Consider the following 19,989-nt stretch of genomic DNA (forward strand, 5'->3'; position numbering starts at 1 on the left):
CGGAAAAGAGTAAGACAATGTTGCTGACTAGAGGACAAAGGGAAAGGAATTAAAAAATAAAGGGACAAACCCTTCAAATTGCGGAGAGCTTCCAGTTCTTGGGAAGCGAACTGAAATAGGATGCAGGGCTGGACCTGCAGATTAGTAAAAGGATTCAACAGGGAAGTTGCAGATTGCCTGTCAGTTGTTTAAATAATTTCAAAGAATTTGGAAATTTATCGAGTATCTCCCTTGCCACATCATTCCAATATCTAACTCCTCAGCCTATAAACGAATATTTACCCCAATTTTTCCTCTTGAATTCCAACTTCATTATTTTAAAAACAGCACTCAAACTTATTCGTCTACTGTCATCCCATCTCTCCAATGACAGCTCAGAACATACCACTCAGTCGAGCAGTTTGTGACCTTTCTCCCAACTCTACCTCGCCCAAACTTTGCAACATTTTCTTATTGCTACTCTTTTGCCGAAAATTGTCCAGAACAAATCGAGCTGCTTTTCTTTGGATTTTTTCCACTTCTCGAACTATACTCTAATTGTGGTCCTACCAGAGATTTACATGCCCTCTCTTTTATATTCTTACTTACAACCTCTAAATACTCTCGGAACCATAATTATGAAGAAATCTGTAAACTTTATTTACATTCACTTTCACCCCATTAACGCAGTAATTAAAACTGAGAGGAATTTTCCTCTGACACACCTGACTTTTCACATCAATGACCATCATACCATTGCATGCTGTCCATCCCACAACATTTGTTGAGATCTGTTAGTAAATCGCTCAGATTATTGTAAATTATTTACTACTCTATACAGTATAACATCCTTCACAAAAGTCGTATCTCTGATTCCAGTTCTTTAGTCATATTAAATACTATATATAAGAAAAATAACAGCTGGTAAAAATAGTATATTACAAAGTAGAAGGAACAGATTCATAGGTCAGCTGCTAAGACATTCGAACTGGTGCATCAATCTGATGGAGGGAAGGATGGAGAGCAAAAAGAGAATACGAAGACAGAGAAAAATAATTTATGACGGACATCAAGAATGGACGACCGTACGCAACAGTAAATATATATATTACTAATTGCTTAACGTCGCACCGACACAGATAGGTCTGATGGCGACGATGGGATCGGGAAGGCCTACGAGTGGGAAGGAAGCGGCCGTGGCCTAAATTACGGTACAGCCCCAGCATTTGCCTGGTGTGAAAATGCGAAACCACGGAAAAAACATCTTCAGGGCTGCCGACAGTGGAATTCGAACCCACTATCTCCCGGATGCAAGCCCACAGCCGCGCGACTCTAACCGCACGGCCAACTCGCCCGGTGTAAAGAAGTTAACACGGGACAGAATGACTTTATCGTTAGTGTGACAATGTTGCCCACCAACCATGTAAGGTTGAGGAAGTAAAGAAGAAAACCTAAAGGTCCAATAATACTCTCTTGATGAATTCCCCTCTTAATGCTTCCAGGATCAGGTAATTTCAGTACAAACATGACAATATTTTAAAATAATTCACGGCTATCATTAAAAGATAGCAGTTATGATAAAACACTGTATGCTCAGTATATTAAACCATGTTGGAACTAAGGCTTGTAAGCCCAAGCCCACAATAGCAGGAGAGATAGGATTAGATTAATTATATTAGATTAGTTTAGATTAAACTTAATTAAGTTAGGGTAGGTAATACTAATGAATAATAATTTATAATTTTGCCTTGTATCACAAAAATGCTGCTGTAATTGGGATGAAAATCCTGTGGCAAGCAATACAAAAATTAAATTAATGCTTTACCTACTCTGACTCTCTGAGTTCTATTTCATCGACAAGACAACTGATTGTATGTCACTGATGACTGGAATTTCTCCAACAAAATAGTTATGGAACGGAGCAATTCAGAATGTTCGTCTGACAAATCGTGAAAGTGTAAAAGAGCATGATCATTTCATATTACAACGCCATGTTTATTTCCATTTCGATGAACGGCACATTGCAGTAGAAAACGGAAGTGTTTCATTACGGAGATTTCTTGGGAGATTAGACTAAATGCTCTAGAAATATTCCAGTATATACAAGAAAGAAAGCCTCCGTGGCTCTGGCGGCAGCGCGTCGATCTCTTAACGCTGGGTTACATGGTTCCAATCCCGGTCACTCCATATGAGATTTGTGATGGACAAAGTGGAGGCAAGATAGGTTTTTGTCCGACTACTCAGGTTTTCGCTGTCATCTTTCATTCCAGAAACTCTCTCCAATATTATTTCATTTCATCTGCCAGTCATTAATCAGTGCCTCAGAGGAGTGCGACAGGCTTCGCCAGCCGGCACAATTCATATCCTCGGCGCTAGATGGGGGGGGGGGGGCCTTCATTCATTCCATAGCTGACCCAGTCGAATGACTGGAAACAGGCTGTGGATTTTCATAAAAGTAAAGGATGTCAGTACTGTTTGGAGAAGCAAATTGGGATATATTGGTCCCATGATACGCTAAAGAATATACAACCTGTTGCATTAAAAACTTCAAGGAAGGAATTTGAAACAGTTTTCAATGAAAACAGCATGCGTAGAATTTTTGTGTAGAACAATGAACCGACAAAAACCATTTTATTTATAAGGTGTGTCTAAAAAGTATGGTAAATGGACTGCCATCGCAATGGCAACGTGTGGTAATACTGCATTCATGCGCAAGTGAATAGAAAGGCATCTCGAGAAGCGCCACGTAGCCTTCACCACACGGAGCTGAAGCAGGTTAGTCTGCTGCGACCAGTCGAACGTAATGCGTGTGAAGACTCGTGTCATAGTGCAATGGAGCAACGCATAATAACCATCAAGTTTTGGATAAATGGCGACGGAGGCGCATGCGATGTTGGTGCGGAACAGAAACAGAAAATGTATTTACGACTAGTTCATGCGCCTTCTTGATGATCTTTTTCAGAAAAGATAGATCTCAGTCAGACGTGTTAATGAAAGCTCTAACAATTTTCATCCGCGTTGTTTTCCGCTTAACAGTCAACGTGCGCAGCACAGATGCAAAACAGATCTTCCACTTACTCAAACTGTAGTGAATAATGGTGTTCACACTGTTCTTGCTAATCCCTATTTCTTCTGATATCCTTCTTCCTGCACTTCTGCACGTTGACGGTCGACCCAGACCAGGCGCATCATTACGAGTTTCCTGTCTATCCCGACTCATAGAAACGCTACTCTACACCTTCGTTTCAGAGAGGCAACACTGGGAATTATGGCTTTTAAACATTTTAATGCCAGTCTATATCGACCTCTTCATTTATTATAGATCAGAGGTCTGTTTGGACAGTTTGACGTACCACAGCTCAACTGGATGACAATTTTGTGTTCCTTTGCTCATACTGCAGCGATAACAGTATGACAGTTCTATAATATGGCATGACAAATGCTTGTATATTTGTTGCTCACAAACGTCGACCTGACAAGACAAACTAACATGCACAGTATACCATATTTCTGACTCAGTTTTCATCCGTGTGAGTAGGTTTGGTAAAATAACGCCCGCGGAATCCCTGCCTCTCATAAGAGGGGCGACTAAAAGGACCCCAGGAGGTCTCAACTTAGGAGCGTTGGTTGTGACCTCGGGGCCCTTAGTTGAGTCCTGACATTGCTTCCACTTACTTGTGCCAGGCTCGTGCCTTTCATCTATCTTATCCCACCTCCCTTGGTCAACTCTTGTTCTTTTCAGAACCCAATAGTATTAGGTTTGTGAATCCTACGGAGTCTTTCATTCCTATGCCCTTCGTGGCCCTTGTCATTCTTTGGCCGATACCTTCATTTTTGAAGTGTCGGACCCCTTTCATTTTTTAGTCTTATATAAAGAATGCTTGCCTAGTTGTACTTCCTCTTAAAACAATAATCACTACCACCTCTCACTCAGTTCTCTGAAACAAACTGTAAGTGCTTATCTTCAGATACACTGAAATCTACAGACCACAGTTACAGTATGACTTGAGTGTATGCGACGCACGCCAGGATTACTTGATACGAGAAATGGGAAAGATCCAAAGGAAAGCAGCACGATTTTTGACAAGAAAAAGTAGTGTTGGGAAGACTTCGGAGTAAGGAGACGAGCTGATCGACTAAGCGGAATGTTCCGAGCAGTCAGTAGAAATGAATTTATTTCCTGTGGTTATTGTTAGCTTGGTGCAGCCCTTGCAAGGCAGACCCTCCGAAGCGGGTGGGTGGCTTCTGCCGTGTATAGGAAACTGCGTGTTATTGTGGTGTGTAATGTGTAGAGATGTTGCGGACAGTACCAACACCCAGTCCCTGAGCTAGGAGAGATAACAATTTAAGGGTAAAATCTTCGCCCCGGCCAGAAATCGAACCCGGAGCCCTCTGAAACTGTTGTTCCCTTTCATTGACGTAAGACTGACCCCGTATGACGGAACTTGTCAACGGTGCCTCCTTATTAATTCGCTCCTCGTACTGTTCTTTAACATGAAGCAAACTCGGCCCATTCTGACGCGGCACTCCGTATGACCGGAAATAATGTTCCCTCCTCCTCTGTTGTGAGAACCATAATTGCAGAATTCAATACAACAATTAATTCACAATATGGCAAACTATTACGTACAAGAAATAAATAATCGAAACAGACTTTCAACGTATTAGGTCGTGTTACGTACATGTAGTACGTGTTGAAGAGATGTTAAATACAGAACAAAAATGGCCTGCCGGACACCAGTGGGATCCGAACCCACAACCTCCCGATTTCGCGTCGGTTGCTCTACCAATTGAGCTATGGTGGCCTAGGCCAACTTTGTTCTGTTTGAAAGGATCTGAGCTACAGGTTGAAAGTCTGTTTCGATTACAATGCGGTCGTGAAAATTCAATATTCATTGACATGCCCCACAACGGGCGACTTAAACGCACTCTACAGTGTGCTAGCAGCACACCTTCCGATTTCGCGTCGGTTGTGGGTTCGGATCCCACTGGTGTCCGGCTGGCCATTTTTGTTCTGTATTTAACATCTCTTCAACACGTACTACATGTACGTAACACGACCTAATACGTTGAAAGTCTGTTTCGATTACAATGCGGTCGTGAAAATTCAATATTCAACAAATAAAGACTTCGTTGCTAGGGAAACGTGGAGTGCAGATGAGCTATTATTTCAATGCGGTTTGTTTTGTTGCATATGGTATTACAACGGTCGTAATACTAAAAGAAGCGTTCTGTCTTAGAGGGAGATCCGTTTACTGCCTGCCTGGATGGGAAGAAGGGAGTAGGGAAACGTGGGCAGGCCCACTTTGGTTGCCATGGAGATAAGCCTACTGGCCGGCTCGTGCTGCTTGGAGTTGCCAAACCTCTCTCACTTCTGAGTTACGTACAACAGAACACAGCGGTCTGAACGAACAAGTGAACCGGAAGCGAAGGGATGGAGAAAGGAATACAGGAATGTGTCAACACTGTGCAATGGCATGAGCAATGCTCGTCCATCCAGTTCTATCTGTCAGAACGCTTCTTTCCATATTGCGGGTATAGAGCCTTGCACGGATGCAGATATCAGCGAAGTTAGTGTCTTAGCGGGTGCGAACTCTATGGCTGAGCGGACAATTTTGCTGATGCTTTATAAATAATAGTTTATTGATTTTCACTGAGATATACTCTTATTTTTGTTTGCAGTTAGATGACCCTTGACATCCGTGTGGAAGAATGGTGATATATTACGAGCCTTGAGTCCAAAAAGCCGTAAACCTGACATAAGCCTAACTGGCTCCTGCCCGCAATTAGTGGAAGGAAGGAGCAAAGTTTGTTAAAGGGAACCGCTCAATACGTCGCAAAACGAAACCCCTCATAAACCTGTGACTGTAGAGGGTTTAGTGGCAGGTATCAGGCCTATTGTATTATGGTAACGGATCTATCCGTTTCAATACCTTGGGTGTAAAATGTTTACAATATCCGCGGATAATCATTCGCAGTTGTGGATGAAGGAAGTACGGATGCGGATACTATTTTGTATATCCGTACAGGGCTGTAGGTATTAATACGGTACTACTTTGCGCGCCTGTGTGACGCTGTTAGTAATAGTCAGAGCCAGGATATGTTTTTTTTTTTTTTGCAAGCTGCTTTACGCCGCACCGACACAGATATGTCTTATGGCGACGATGGGACAGGAAAGGGCTAGGAATGGGAAGGAAGCGGCCGTGGCCTTAATTAAGGTACAGCCCCAGCATTTGCTTGGTGTGAAAAATGGAAAATCACGGAAAACCATCTTCAGGGCTGCCGACAGTGGGGTTCGAACCCACTATCTCCCGAATACTGGATACTGGCCGTACTTAAGCGACTGCAGCTATCGAGCTCGGTGAGCCAGGATTTTGATGGTCTAAAAATGTTTAAAAAATGATCTGTAAAATGACGACAAAAATCCGCTAAGATGATCCGAAAACTTTAAAAAATAACTAATTTTAAATGAAAGTTTACAGTCAATTTACTAATCGAGTTGTACATCTTATAATTGTGTTATAGACATTATAATAAGCTTTTAGGCTTTTGTCATGTCAAGAAAACAAGGTGCAATTCTTTACGTTTCGCAGAGAACTTTGCTCTGCCTCTTCAGAAGAAAATCTCGACTGCTCACGAGGAAGACTTCTACAATTGGAGGTGTCTCTCCTGGAATGTGGACATTTCCAGGAAGTAAGTGGTGAACAAAGTTTCTTTAAGTCCCCAGATTGACGTTGTGAAGATTTTCAAGTCTCCGTATTCAATCTCACTTAAAGATGTGATAAAATCCAATACCAAACGCGTAAATGCTTCAAAATCCTCAAACATGTAAGAAAATGACTCAGAAAATATAAAATATTCCAATGAATTCCATAAAATGACCAAATAATGACGTATATTCTTAGAAAATGACATGAATGACAAAAATTGACCTAATAAATTAGAATTTCTACAACGTGGGAATTATGATCAGGATTTCTGTACAAGTTAGCAATGTCTGTTATGAACCAATTAAAAGATGACATGTCAACAAAAGCATAGCCCTGGTAATAATACTACAGCCGCACGAAACAAAATACTTCACTACGACAGTCAAATATTTGACGAAAGCTAGTCATGGCATCGATTCCATTGTTTGCCTTAGCGTGTTGTCGGCTTCTTTTTCAACCAACAGATTTCATTATCTTTCGTTAGTAATTGGTAGTGTTTCCTAGGGCAATGTTCTGTAAGCACATGCACTAAGCCAGTCCTTACGTGACTGTTGACGGATTTAATGTGACAGACGGTTTTTTTCCCCTAGAATAAAATTTTTCTTCGGGCTAACCCGGTTATTTCTATGTTCACTGGAGTCACCTGGCTTATTTTGAATTTTGGCGGGGGTTTAAGGCTACATGCCTTTCCTGACACCGCGTGATTTTTCAAGTGAATATTCAAACCCGGGATGAACCGGGAATAAAACGTCGTTCGTCCGAGCGGAAAGCTAGAAGTAAGCCATGAAGCTAATCACGCACCCTACCATTCCCTGCCTTCTTCTAGAATATATAAATAACATGCCTGTCCAATCCTTGTCCCGTTTCTCTACGGGGTCGGGTATGAGGTGAGATGAATCTATCGTGGCGGGTTTTTATGACCGGATGTCTTTCCTGCCGTCAGCCTCCTCAGATGAGTTAATGAGATGAAATGAATGACGTGACGGAGAGGATGAAACCCCGTGCCGGCACATAGCCTGTCCAATCCTTGTCCCGTTTCTCTACGGGGTCGGGTATGAGGTGAGATGAATCTATCGTGGCGGGTTTTTATGACCGGATGTCTTTCCTGCCGTCAACCTCCTCAGAGGAGTTAATGAGATGAAATGAATGACGTGACGGAGAGGATGAAACCCCGTGCCGGCACATAGCCTACTAGCGTCAAATAGCACCAAGGCTTAACGTCCTCATCCGACGGACGAATCACCATCAACAGCGCCATATGCCCTCACTCCATATGAGCACTGCGGAGAGGTTTGGAATTTAATCCAGGCTTTTAGCACGCAATCTAGTGATGAAATGAAATGTCGTATGGCTTTTAGTGCCGGGATATCCCAGAACGGGTTCGGCTCGCCAGGTGCAGGTCTTTCTATTTGACTCCCGTGGGCGACCTGCGCGTCGTGATGAGGATGAAATGATGATGAAGACAACACATACACCAAGCCCCCGTGCCATTGGAATTAACCAATTAAGGTTAAAATCCCCGACCCGGCCGGGAATCGAACCCGGGACCCTCTGAACCGAAGGCCAGTACGCTGACCGTTCAGCCAACGAGTTTTTTTTATCTAGTGATTATAAATTGTATACCACAACTCCCCTACCCTGCCGGCCAACATTCTGATGGTGACATTATTTTCGACCAACGGGACTCGAACCGGCTAACCTCGGTGTCAGACCGTTTAGAATTCAACGCCTTAATGATCACGGCCACCAGGCGGGCTAATATATAACTGACGTAAAATGTTATAATTATCTAGCAAAAAACTAACGACTGGGATTAGTTTTCCTGTAAGTCTAAATCATGCCGGCACAGAGGACTTACAGCACTTTAAATAGTCCGGGCACATAGTGTCAATTAAGATTCCGCAGCATTTGCCTGGTGTCAAAGTGGCAAACCACGGAAAATCACCTTTAAAGCTGCTGACACGGCGGTTTGAACACACCACCTCCTTAATGAAAGCTCAGAGCTACGTTCATCGGACCGAACTCACTCGTTCTCTTCAACCACATTTCATTCAATATCTTCATAGAAATTCAACATGTTACACATCGGGCGAGTTAGCTATGTTGTTAGCGTCAGGTAGCTGTGAGCTATTTGGGAGACAGCGGGTTCGAATCTCTGTCGGCAGCCCTGGATATAGTTTTTCATGGTTTCCCATTTCCACACTAGACATATGAAGGGTTATACCTTAACTAAGACCACGGTCGTTTGCTTCCTATTCTTCGTCTTGTCCCATCCCATCTTCGCCATAAGACCTATCTGTGTCGGTGTGACGTAAAGCAAATTGTAAGGAAAGAGAAAAGTCCTCTGTTGGCAGCCCTGAAGATGGTTCTCCCCAGTTTCCCATTTCCACACTAGACAAATGCTGGGGTTACACCAAATACAGTAGAGACAATACACGACACTTATGGATTTCGCCTTGCTAAAATGGGAGACAATTCGACGGTGGCGCTCCTAGTGACTTGACCTGAACAAATCGCGCTAAATTCAAATATCAATGGAAATGTATATACGGAAATGGATAAATAAATTACGTCTAGAAAGACAGTGGTACTGAGATATTAACTTCGAAGTTGCTAAAGCAATTCTGGATAAATGAATGAAGAATTATTTAAAAGGTTATTATTCAAAGACTGAAATTAGACATATAAACAAGGTATGAAATGGACTGCTGTGAAATGGCTTGATCTTTCATTTATGCATTACTTTTTTAGCTTTAGCATACCTGCCTGAAATCTTACGATTGGATTTGTTTTTTTTCCTCATTTAAAAACAATGTATCATCACATTAAGACATTTGTCAATAAAAATATCGGCACATTCCTTACACATATGATGCAATGAATTAACATTTAATAGCTGGACAATTTTCCTCTTAACATGAAGCCTACTAACAGAAAGAAAATCTATAAAATCCAGGCTTTAATCTGAGAAGAGGAATAAAAGAAAGAAAAGTTTGAAAATGTTGTCGATAGTGATGATTTGAGGAATATTTACGTACAATTAGAGTAAAAATGTAACATACCCTTGGCTGTATAGCTGAGGATTTTTAAAGTCACTGGACTGGAAATGATCTGAACAGATCTTATAATTCTTATACAAGCGTAACGACCCTTCTTTCTGATACACTTTATCCAAATCGCTTCTGTGACATTTCAAAACCCACAGATCACACCTACAACAACACATCGGTATTGAAGGTTAACTGCTGCACTATACAAAAAAATATGCGTATTATATTTTAAGCCCGTTAAAACATGGGTCGAGCAGGTCAGAAGATTATGAAGTACTATAAAAATCTCTGTCACTGGAAGAATATATATGCAAACACAATATTACTTACATGTTCTTGTCACGAGGGAACCTGAATTACGAGCGCGCATTTTTCTCTACTTCGTAATTACTGCAGCCAAACACAGCACATACCTTTCCCCTCATGTTGAGAGGAGATATCAAGGAATGACACACGCTACTATTTAATTATCTCAACTCACTGAAAACGCATAAATAACACCAAAACTTCACACAAAAATACACGTGCTCTTATGACAGAATCAGTACCGTTCAGGTCTATCCGCTAGAGAGAGCTCCAATAGCTGTCCCTCGATATCTCGCTCAGTGTCGTGTATTGTCTCTACTGTATTTGGTTACACCTTAACGAAGACCACGGTTGCTTGCTTCCCATTCTTAGCCCCACCGTATCCCATCGTCACCATGAGACCTGTCTGTCTAGGTGCGAAGTAAACCAGATAGGGAAAAAAAACGAACGGGTCTCCTGTCAGGAAATTGAAAAGCAAGTATTTGAAAAATAGCATTGGTCCTGTGGGATAACGGGTCTTCTTCAAGTCTGGCCTGAGTTTGGAACGGGCTCAATAGGGAACATGCATGATCCGGTGTTTTAATTAAAAATATGCTAATCTGATTCAAAATTTCATGCAGAATTCAAAAATGTGATCAGAATGTACATATAATAACTCCAAACATGATAAAAATCTACGAAAATGTCACGTCACGCAAGTACGCGATCTCATTGGTCTGACGTCATCGTACAGGTTGACTGAATTAGCAGACGAAATAACACATAGTGTGCTGTGAGAAGCAGGATACACTTCGCGTATTTCTACTTTACGTTAGTGTCTGGTATAGTTAAATTCGAGGTCTATACATTGGATAATAATCTGAGTGGTATATTTTAGACTTAAAATGAATCCTGCGCAGACAGTGAGGCAGAAAACTTATAAATGGTGTAGAGTTCCGATGTGCAATAGCACATCGCATACCGTACCAAACAAATTGTTTATAAATGTTCCAAAGACGCTAAAACTAGGGAGAAATGGATTTTGGCGAGCCGGAGAAATGCTGGTGATATATCGGAAAAGTCTACAGTTTATTTTTTTGAAGATTTTAACGTAAGATGAATTTGTTTGAATTTTCAAATCACTTTTCCATGTCAGCTGTTCTAGTGGTAAAACTTTAAATTTTAATGTATGATGCTTTATTTAAATGCTTCAATTACATCTTGGAATATGAAAGTAATAAACAGTGCATTAAATAATGCTGATTATTAAAGTATTCTCCAAACCTAACCTATGTTTTGGGTGATCCATGTCAAGATAATAAATCAAAGGGGTTATGAACCATTTTGACAGCTCTAATTCTATCTTGGCATGGGACAGTTATGTATGTCTTTATTGAAGAGCTTAATTGGTAAAGAAATTTAGGCTATATCTAAATACTCTATAATGTAACAAAGGATAGGCGTGTACATTATGAAAGGAAACAACGTGAATTTAACAAATGTATAACTCTACACAAAACCAATGCTTGTCTGTTGGGGTCTCATAAGTTAACAATGCTCAATTATAATAATTATCATAATATTAATGAAATAAATAACATAATTGCACACAGGTGAAAATAGTGATGTAGGTGTTTAAAATATTATCCAACTTAGCCTAAGATTTAGGTTATACAAGCCAAGTCAATAAACCGAAGGGTAAAAATACCGCGCGAGTTGGCCGTGCGGTTAGGAGCGCGCAGCTGTGAGCTCGCATCCGGGAGATAGTGAGTTTTGAACCCCACTGCCGGCAGCCCTGAAGATGGTTTTCCGTGGTTTCCCATTTTCACACCAGGCAAATACTGAGGCTGTACCTAGAGCCACGGCCGCTTTGTTCCCATTCCTAGGCCTTTCCTGTCCCATCGTCGCCATAAGACCTATATGTGACGGTGTGACGTAAAGCAAACAGAAAAAAAAATAGTAAAAGTCACAGCACCCAAAGACATTCCTGTATTGAGCGACTAAAATGTCACCAGGACACTTTTCTTTCCTGATATGCTCAGCTTGTTAAAAGCCAAATGTAATTAATGTTATTGGCTTCACGCCCCGCTAACTACTTCTACAATTTTCGGAGACGCCGATGTGCAGGAATTTAGTCCTGCAGGAGTTCTTTTACGTGCCAGTAAATCTACCGACACGAGGCTGACGTATTTGAGCACCTTCAACTACCACCGGACTGAACCAGGATCGAACCTGCCAAGTTGCGGTCAGAAGGCCAGCACCTCAACAGTCTGAACCACTCAGCCCGACTTGCGAAAACTAGATGGTCATATTTATCTTTATCATGTTTAACTTTTTCCCTTCACAAAGATATTTAATTCTCTTTCATGGGCGCCGGAAGTGGGTAGGCCAGTTGTCCCAACCATAAATATATATTTTTTGGGGAATGATAGATTATAGCCCTATAGTACTATGATCTTTCTTTCTTTCTTTCCTTCTTTCTTTCTTTCTTAATCAGTTTATCCTTCAGGGTTGGTTTTCTCTCAGACTCAGCGAGGGATTTCACCTCTACCACCTCAAGGGCAGTGTCCTGGAACGTGAGACTTTGAGTATGGTGATGCAACTGGTGAGGAGGGCCATTACCTCGCCCAGGCGGCCTCACCTGTTATGCTCAACAGGGGCCTTGTTGGAGGATGGGAGGATCGGAAGGGATAGACAAGGAAGAGGGAAGGAAACGGCCGTGGCCTTAGGTGCCTGGAGGAGAAGTAGGAAAATACGAAAAACCACTTCGAGGATGGCTGAGGTGGGATTCGAAACCCTTCTACTCAGTTGACCTCCCGAGGCTGAGTAGACCCCGTTCCAGCTCTCGTACTATTTGTTTTCAACTTTCATGGCAGAGCCGGGAATCGAAACCGGGCCTGCGGGAGTGGCACACATTAACCACTACACCACAGAAGCGGACTAGTACTATAATGCTACCTATATGTTTATGTTAGTGCTGAAATCCGATTTCTTACTTAACTAATGCTGAAAGCCCGAAAATGTAATGTTTTTCTTTAATAGGGGAATCAGTCTAGAAGGAAATGTTGAAAGTGATGTGATATCTATCCAGGTTCGTTGTTATCCTAATACTATGGGTTACAGTACATTGCACGTATATAAAAGACGCCACTTACAAACTTGCTTGTTATTCGCGAATTTCTGCGGCCACAAAAGTCACATTTTTCAAGAATGATGACATCTACACATGGTAGATTATCTGACTGTGCTGTTTTGAACCTTTCTTCTGTCATTTCGAAGTTATTCGCGATCATGAACAATAAACAATCGGCTTTTAGCAACGGCTGATGCACAACGGCTGGTAGAGCTCCATGCGGTACTGGATCGTGACGTCACAGCGCGCCGCTTACGTCAGAGGCCGTTTCACTCGCCTTGCGGAAAGGCACTATTAAATATTTTTTTAATGGTAGAAAACAAGGCAACATACCACAATGCAACACGTTTACGTACTATTTCATTGGTGTACTTTTCAAAAAAAATATTTTTGAAAATGATGCATGTTCCCAATTCACAAGCATTGAACAGTTCTACACGACCGGACTGATAGGTGTGGTGCAGTGCTGTAGGGCAAATCTATAACATTCTCCTTGTTGCAAAATACTCTTGTTACCGGTCAGACAAGTTCATACGGAGCGGGCCTGTCGTAACATTGGCCACTCTCTTCGTTAGCAAACACCTAGGCGGCTGAGACGGTGCCTTCTTTGTTGAATTTCATCTGATTCCTACACAACTTTTTTTACTGTCTCTTCATATCGAGGTGGATACAACTAGAGTATCTCCTCAGAAGACATATAACTAGAATCGGCAAAAGAGTCCGACTTTCAGTATTCAAATTACGCAACTGCAGAGTGTAACAATTATTACCAAGCATTTCGTGTTGTGAAATTTGTCCGGCTCCTTAGCTGAATGGCCTTTCGGTTCATAGCGCCCCGGCTTCGATTCTCGTGCAGACCGGGGTTGTAACCACGTAATCAGTGTTTGTGATCGCCTTAATACACATCTTCACTGACATACAACACATCACATCACACCACTAACATGCAATAGTGAATATATCTCTTCACATAGGGAAGGACATTCGGTCGTAAATCTGGGGCTTATCAACATTAATGCCGTACCAAAATAATTGGGAAAAGGAACAGGAAAGAAGGATTTCGTGTTGTGAATTATAAGATGTGTCCACCTCTGTGGTGCAGCTGCGATCCCCGGAGGCCCGGATTCGATACCCGACTTTGCCATGAAATTTGAAAAGTGGTACGAGGTCTGGAATGGGGTCCACTCAGCCTCGCGAGGCCAACTGAGTAGAGGGGGAGGGGTCCATCCCCAACTCAGCCATCCTCGAAGTGGTTTTCCGTGGTTTCCCACTTCCCCATAAGGTAAATACCAGGCTGGTACCTCACTTAAGGCCAGGGCCACTTCCTTCCCTCTTCCTTATCTACCCCTTCCAATCTTCCCATACCCCAGAAGGTTCCTGTTCTGTATATCATGTGAGGCCGCCCGGACGATGTATTGTCCTTCTTCCCAGTTGTATCCCCGACCAAATGTCTCACGCTTCAAGACACTGCCCTTGAGGCGGTAGAGGTGGGACCCCTCTCTGAGTCCGAGGGAGAAACCAACCCTGGAGGGTAAACAGATTAAGAAAAAAGAAAGAAAGAAAGAAAGAACGAATCCTATGATGTAAGTAATGATAAAATTCTACCAGCTATAAACTTGAGTTTAATTCATTTGTAAATATGACAATGTTCTAGGCTAGAACAGTATACAGATATTAAAATTCTCTCAAATGCTTCACGAAATCCGTTTTATGAACGAGGCAAACGTCTTAGTTTTACAAAAAAACATTTCCTGACCTCTCCCCTCCTTTGTAGCGCTGGTCTCATTGTATGACCTCTCAAGCAGTATAACAAAGGTCCTGCCGTAACTAAATGTAAACTAGCAAGTGTTCGACCTTGCAGTAACTCAGATCTAAAGGCGGACCAGGAAACAAACCATCCAGGGACAATCACTGTCATTTGGGCGCCCCCTGCCGTCGAGCAAAGCGTTCATTGACCTTGTAATGGTCTAATGCAGGTTTTTCAACTTCCGCAACAATTCCTTTCGGACTACATTCAACAAAAATTAATTTCGTGGTCATTTGTCTCTACACCGTCTTGTTTAGTATAGTTTGTTGGTATTCTGGGGTACAGGCTAAACTTGAAAACTGAAACAAAGCGCTGACAAATTCACCATAGTCTCTTCACCAGACAGTGAACCAAAGTTAACCTGTTGTTGGACGAATGGTAGTAATGAGCGCACGTATTATTCTCGCTTTAGGAGATCAGTGACATTACTTCTCGGCAGTTGTCAGCACCAACCCAACCAAGATCATTCCATTTTCGGAGGCAGAAAGTTTGCCGAATTTAAATTAATAATGTATTATCGTTGTATTAAGAAATAATATTTTAATATGAATCCATTTACTAACTGGAATTAAATTGTCACTACATTGTACAAACAAATAAATAAATATTATAAACAATAATTAGACTATCATATTTAAAAAAATACACATTTTAAAACAGATGGGCTCAAGGAATTAATGACATGAAGACTGGAATCTAAGTAGACTACGGTGTTCAGGGATAAACCTAGCTGCTAGATCGATTAAAAAAACACGTTTCCCTTCATGATAATCAAATGATCATAATTATGACTCCCGGTCATGGCCATTCATCAACGGCTGGTAATTTCAGATGGCAAACCACCGTAAGACATAGCCTGCACGGTTGCTAGGTAACATTGTCTGGCTATCCATCCATACTTTACATCACTGCCTGCTCGGTTGCCAGGTGACATTGTCTGGCCATCCATCCATACTTTACATCACTGCCTCTCAGTTGCCAGGTAACATTGTCTGGCTATCCATCCATACTTTACATCACTGCCTGCTCGGTTGTTAGGTAACATTGTCTGGCCATCCATCCATACTTTACATCACTGCCTGCTCGGTTGCCAGGTAACATTGTCTGGCCATCCATTCATACTTTACATCACTGCCTGCTCGGTTGCCAGGTAACATTGTCTGGCTATCCATCCATACTTTACATCACTGCCTGCTCGGTTGCTAGGTAACATTGTCTGGCCATCCATCCATACTTTACATCACTGTCTGCAAGGTTGCTAGGTAACATTGTCTGGCTATCCATCCATACTTTACATCACTGCCTGCTCGGTTGCTAGGTAACATTGTCTGGCCATCCATCCATACTTTACATCACTGCCTTCACGGTTGCTAGGTAACATTTTACATCACTGCCTGCTCGGTTGCTAGGTAACATTGTCTGTCCATCCATTCATACATTACATCACTGCCTGCACGGTTGCTAGGTATTATTGTCTGACCATTCATCCATACATTACATCACTGCCTGCACGGTTGCTAGGTAACATTGTCTGACTATCCCTCCATATCTCACCTCACTGCCTGCACGGTTGCTAGGTAACATTGTCTGACCATCCATTCATACATTACATCACTGCCTGCACGGTTGCTAGGTAACATTGTCTGGCCATCCATCCATACTTTACATCACCGCCTGCTCGGTTGCTAGGTAACATTGTCTGGCCATCCATCCATACATTACATCACTGCCTGCTCGATTGCTAGGTAACATTGTCTGGCCATCCATCCATACTTTACATCACTGCCTGCTCGGTTGCTAGGTAACATTGTCTGGCCATCCATCCATACATTACATCACTGCCTGCTCGGTTGCTAGGTAACATTGTCTGGTCATTCATCCATACTTTACATCACTGCCTACACGGTTGCTATGTAACATTGTCTAGCCATCCATTCATACCTTACATCACTGGCTGCTCGATTGCTAGGCGACATTGTCTGGCCATCCATCCATACCTTACATCACTGCCTGCACGGTTGCTATGGTTACACTTCCGTCACACATTTTGTCGCGTCACGTTACACAAAATTTCGGATGACCCTAGCCATTAGACATATTTTGGCCAATTAAAATTTTGAACACCGTTAAACAGAGTTACTTTGTACCATTTTCTCTTTATCTTCACTTTTTCAAATGTATTCTTTCTCCTTTCTTAATCCATTTACCCTCCAGGATTGGTTTTATCCTCGGACTCTGAGTGGGATGCCACCTCTACCGCCTCAAGGGCAGTTTCCTGGAGTGTGAGACTTTGGGTCGGGGACATAAAAGTGGGGAGGAGGACCAGTACACCCACCAGGCGGCCTCATCTGCTATGCTGAACAGGGGCCTTGTGGAGGGATGGGATGATCGGAAGAGATATACAAGGGAAAGGTAAGGAAGCGGTCGTGGCCTTAAGTTAGCTACTATCCCGGCATTTACCAAGAGAAGTGAGAAACCACGGAAAATCACGTCGAAGATGCCTGAGGTAGGAATCGAACACCCTCTACTCAGTTGACCTCCCGAGGCTGAGTGGTCCCACTTTCAATCCTCGTACCACGTTTAAAATTTCGTGGCAGAGGCGGTAATTGAACCCAGGCCACCGGGGGTGGCAGCTAATCACACTAACCACTACACCACAGAGGCGGTTTCAAATGTATGTTGTTCCAATATTACCGGTATCCTAATCATTTATGATTTTATAATATTATGATTTTATTAATATAAATAAAGAATATGTGTGTGTGTGTGTATTCACGTCTGTTTTTTTTTTGTAAAAGGTGAATACATTGTATAATAAAGAAAATTGTGCTTATTTTATAGAGGGAATTGTTTGAGTTATTTATGATTAATCCGTGCTCTTCCAGTGACAACAGTAATGCAGAGCACTATTCCTAAGCTGCTCACCCATTGATTATAGAACGTATCAAGTCAATCAGTTAATTAAATATTCTTGTTACAGTTTATGGTTTTAGCCGGGCTTAGTGGCTCAGACGGTTGAGGCGGTGGCCTTCTGACCCCAACTTGGCTGATTCGATCCTGGCTCAGTCCGGTGATACTTGAAAGTGCTCGAATACGTCAGCCTCATGTCGGTAGATGTACTGGCACGTAAAAGTACTCCTGTGGGACAAAATTCCGGATCCTCGGCGTCTCCGAAAACCGTCAAAAATAGTTAGTGCGTTGTAAAAACAATAACATTATTAGTTAATTGTTTTATATTTTTATACCAAAAATTGAAAAGAACATCATTACAGCAATTCACATAATAATCTGACCTTACAAATGCAGATTTTGTAGACCAATAATCAACTACTCTTAATCCTTAAATATCGAGTTTTATTATTGTTGTTTGTTTGTTTGTTTGTTTGTTTGTTTGTTGTTTCAAAGGCCTAATATCTAGTTCATCGGTCCAGTTTTAATGTTTAAAACATTTCTTAGCACAGTAGGGGTCCCCATACTACGAAAAACGTAAAATTAAGCGATTTCCTCAATTGACCCGAAAGTTGAAGGGCGAAAGAGCCCGGAGAGGCTTCAAATTGTAAGTATTAGATAGCTCTACCAAACTAAAAAACAAAATTCGAAAATCACTTCCGATCTAAATGCAGTTCCGGAAAAACAGCCTAAAATCGCTTGTTCCCTTCTTCGTTTCCGCTTTTGGTTCAAATACTAGTCAAACTATCTTATTTATATAATTCTTTTTGTAATGTGTTCCTTGGTTCAATATCCTAAGGCATTTTTGATTTGTTAAAAAATGTCCACACCAAAAGTAGTTATAAGTGCTTAAGTGAAACTCTGCATTGACTCACATTAGCGTTCGCAGTGCCTGGTACATCGACCACCAACAATGCATTGACTCACATTAGCGCTCCATAGTGGTAGAAAAAGGCAAACTGCTAATCAAATCGACCGGATAACGATAATAATAAGAAAAGGATTGTGATTTTTAGGAATAAATTCTTTCTTTCTTTCTTTCTTTCTTTCTTTCTTTCTTTCTTTCTTAACCTGTTTACCCTCCAGAGTTTGTTTTTTTTTTCCCTCGGACTCAGCGAGGGATCCCACCTCTATCGCCTCAGGGGCAGTAACCTGGAGAGTGAGATTTTGAGTCGGGGGATACAACTGGGGAGGAGGACCAGTACATCGCCCAGGCGGCCTCACCTTCTATGTTGAACAGGGGCCTTGTGGGGGATGGGAAGATCGGATGGGATAGACAAGGAAGAGGGAAGGAGGCGGCCGTGGCCTTAAGTTAGGTACCATCCCGTCGTTTGCCTGGAGAAGAAGTGGGAAACCACGGAAAACCACTTCGAGGACGGCTGAGGAGGGAATAGAACCTCCCTCTACTCAGTTGACCTCCCGATACTTAGTGGACCCCGTTCCAGCCCTCGTACCACTTTTCAAATTTCGACACCGGGGGGTTGCAGCTAATCACGTTAACCACTACACGACGGAGGCGGACATTTGTAGAAATAAATAAAGAATATATTCTCATTTTTATTTCATTTTATTTATCTAAAATTGATATTTTCAACACTGAGTTGCTTGCCTGAAGGACTAGAACTGTGGACTTTTTGTCGGGACAGTTCGTTGTTTAACAGTGTATTTCTTACGGGTATGTTATAGTGTTATAAGTAGTGTTTTGGACAGACTGAGAATCTTTGAAGTTACATTAACTAAGTCGACACTGCAAAATATGGTTTCCTTCTTAACAAAACAAAACAAAACAAAACAAAACAAAACAAAACAAAACAAAACAAAACAAAACAAAACAAAACAAAACAAAACAAAACAAAACAAAACAAAACAAAACAAAACAAAACAAAACAAAACAAAACAAAACAAAACAAAACAAAACAAAACAAAACAAAACAAAACAAAACAAAACAAAACAAAACAAAACAAAACAAAACAAAACAAAACAAAACAAAACAAAACAAAACAAAACAAAACAAAACAAAACAAAACAAAACAAAACAAAACAAAACAAAACAAAACAAAACAAAACAAAACAAA

General features: G+C 41.6%; 1 protein-coding gene and 1 non-coding gene across 2 annotated transcripts in view; both read right to left on the reverse strand.

Annotated features, from left to right (window-relative positions):
* LOC136865971 (glutaredoxin domain-containing cysteine-rich protein CG31559) overlaps positions 1–19,989 on the reverse strand; it is a 493,946-nt gene that overhangs the window by 309,537 nt on the left and 164,420 nt on the right. The gene's annotated exons all lie outside the window — the stretch shown is intronic.
* TRNAS-CGA (transfer RNA serine (anticodon CGA)) lies at positions 4,708–4,784 on the reverse strand. Its single transcript has one exon. It is a non-coding gene; the product is annotated as a tRNA-Ser (tRNA).

Source organism: Anabrus simplex, chromosome 3 (assembly GCF_040414725.1).
Source record: "Anabrus simplex isolate iqAnaSimp1 chromosome 3, ASM4041472v1, whole genome shotgun sequence".
Taxonomy (NCBI): domain Eukaryota; kingdom Metazoa; phylum Arthropoda; class Insecta; order Orthoptera; family Tettigoniidae; genus Anabrus; species Anabrus simplex.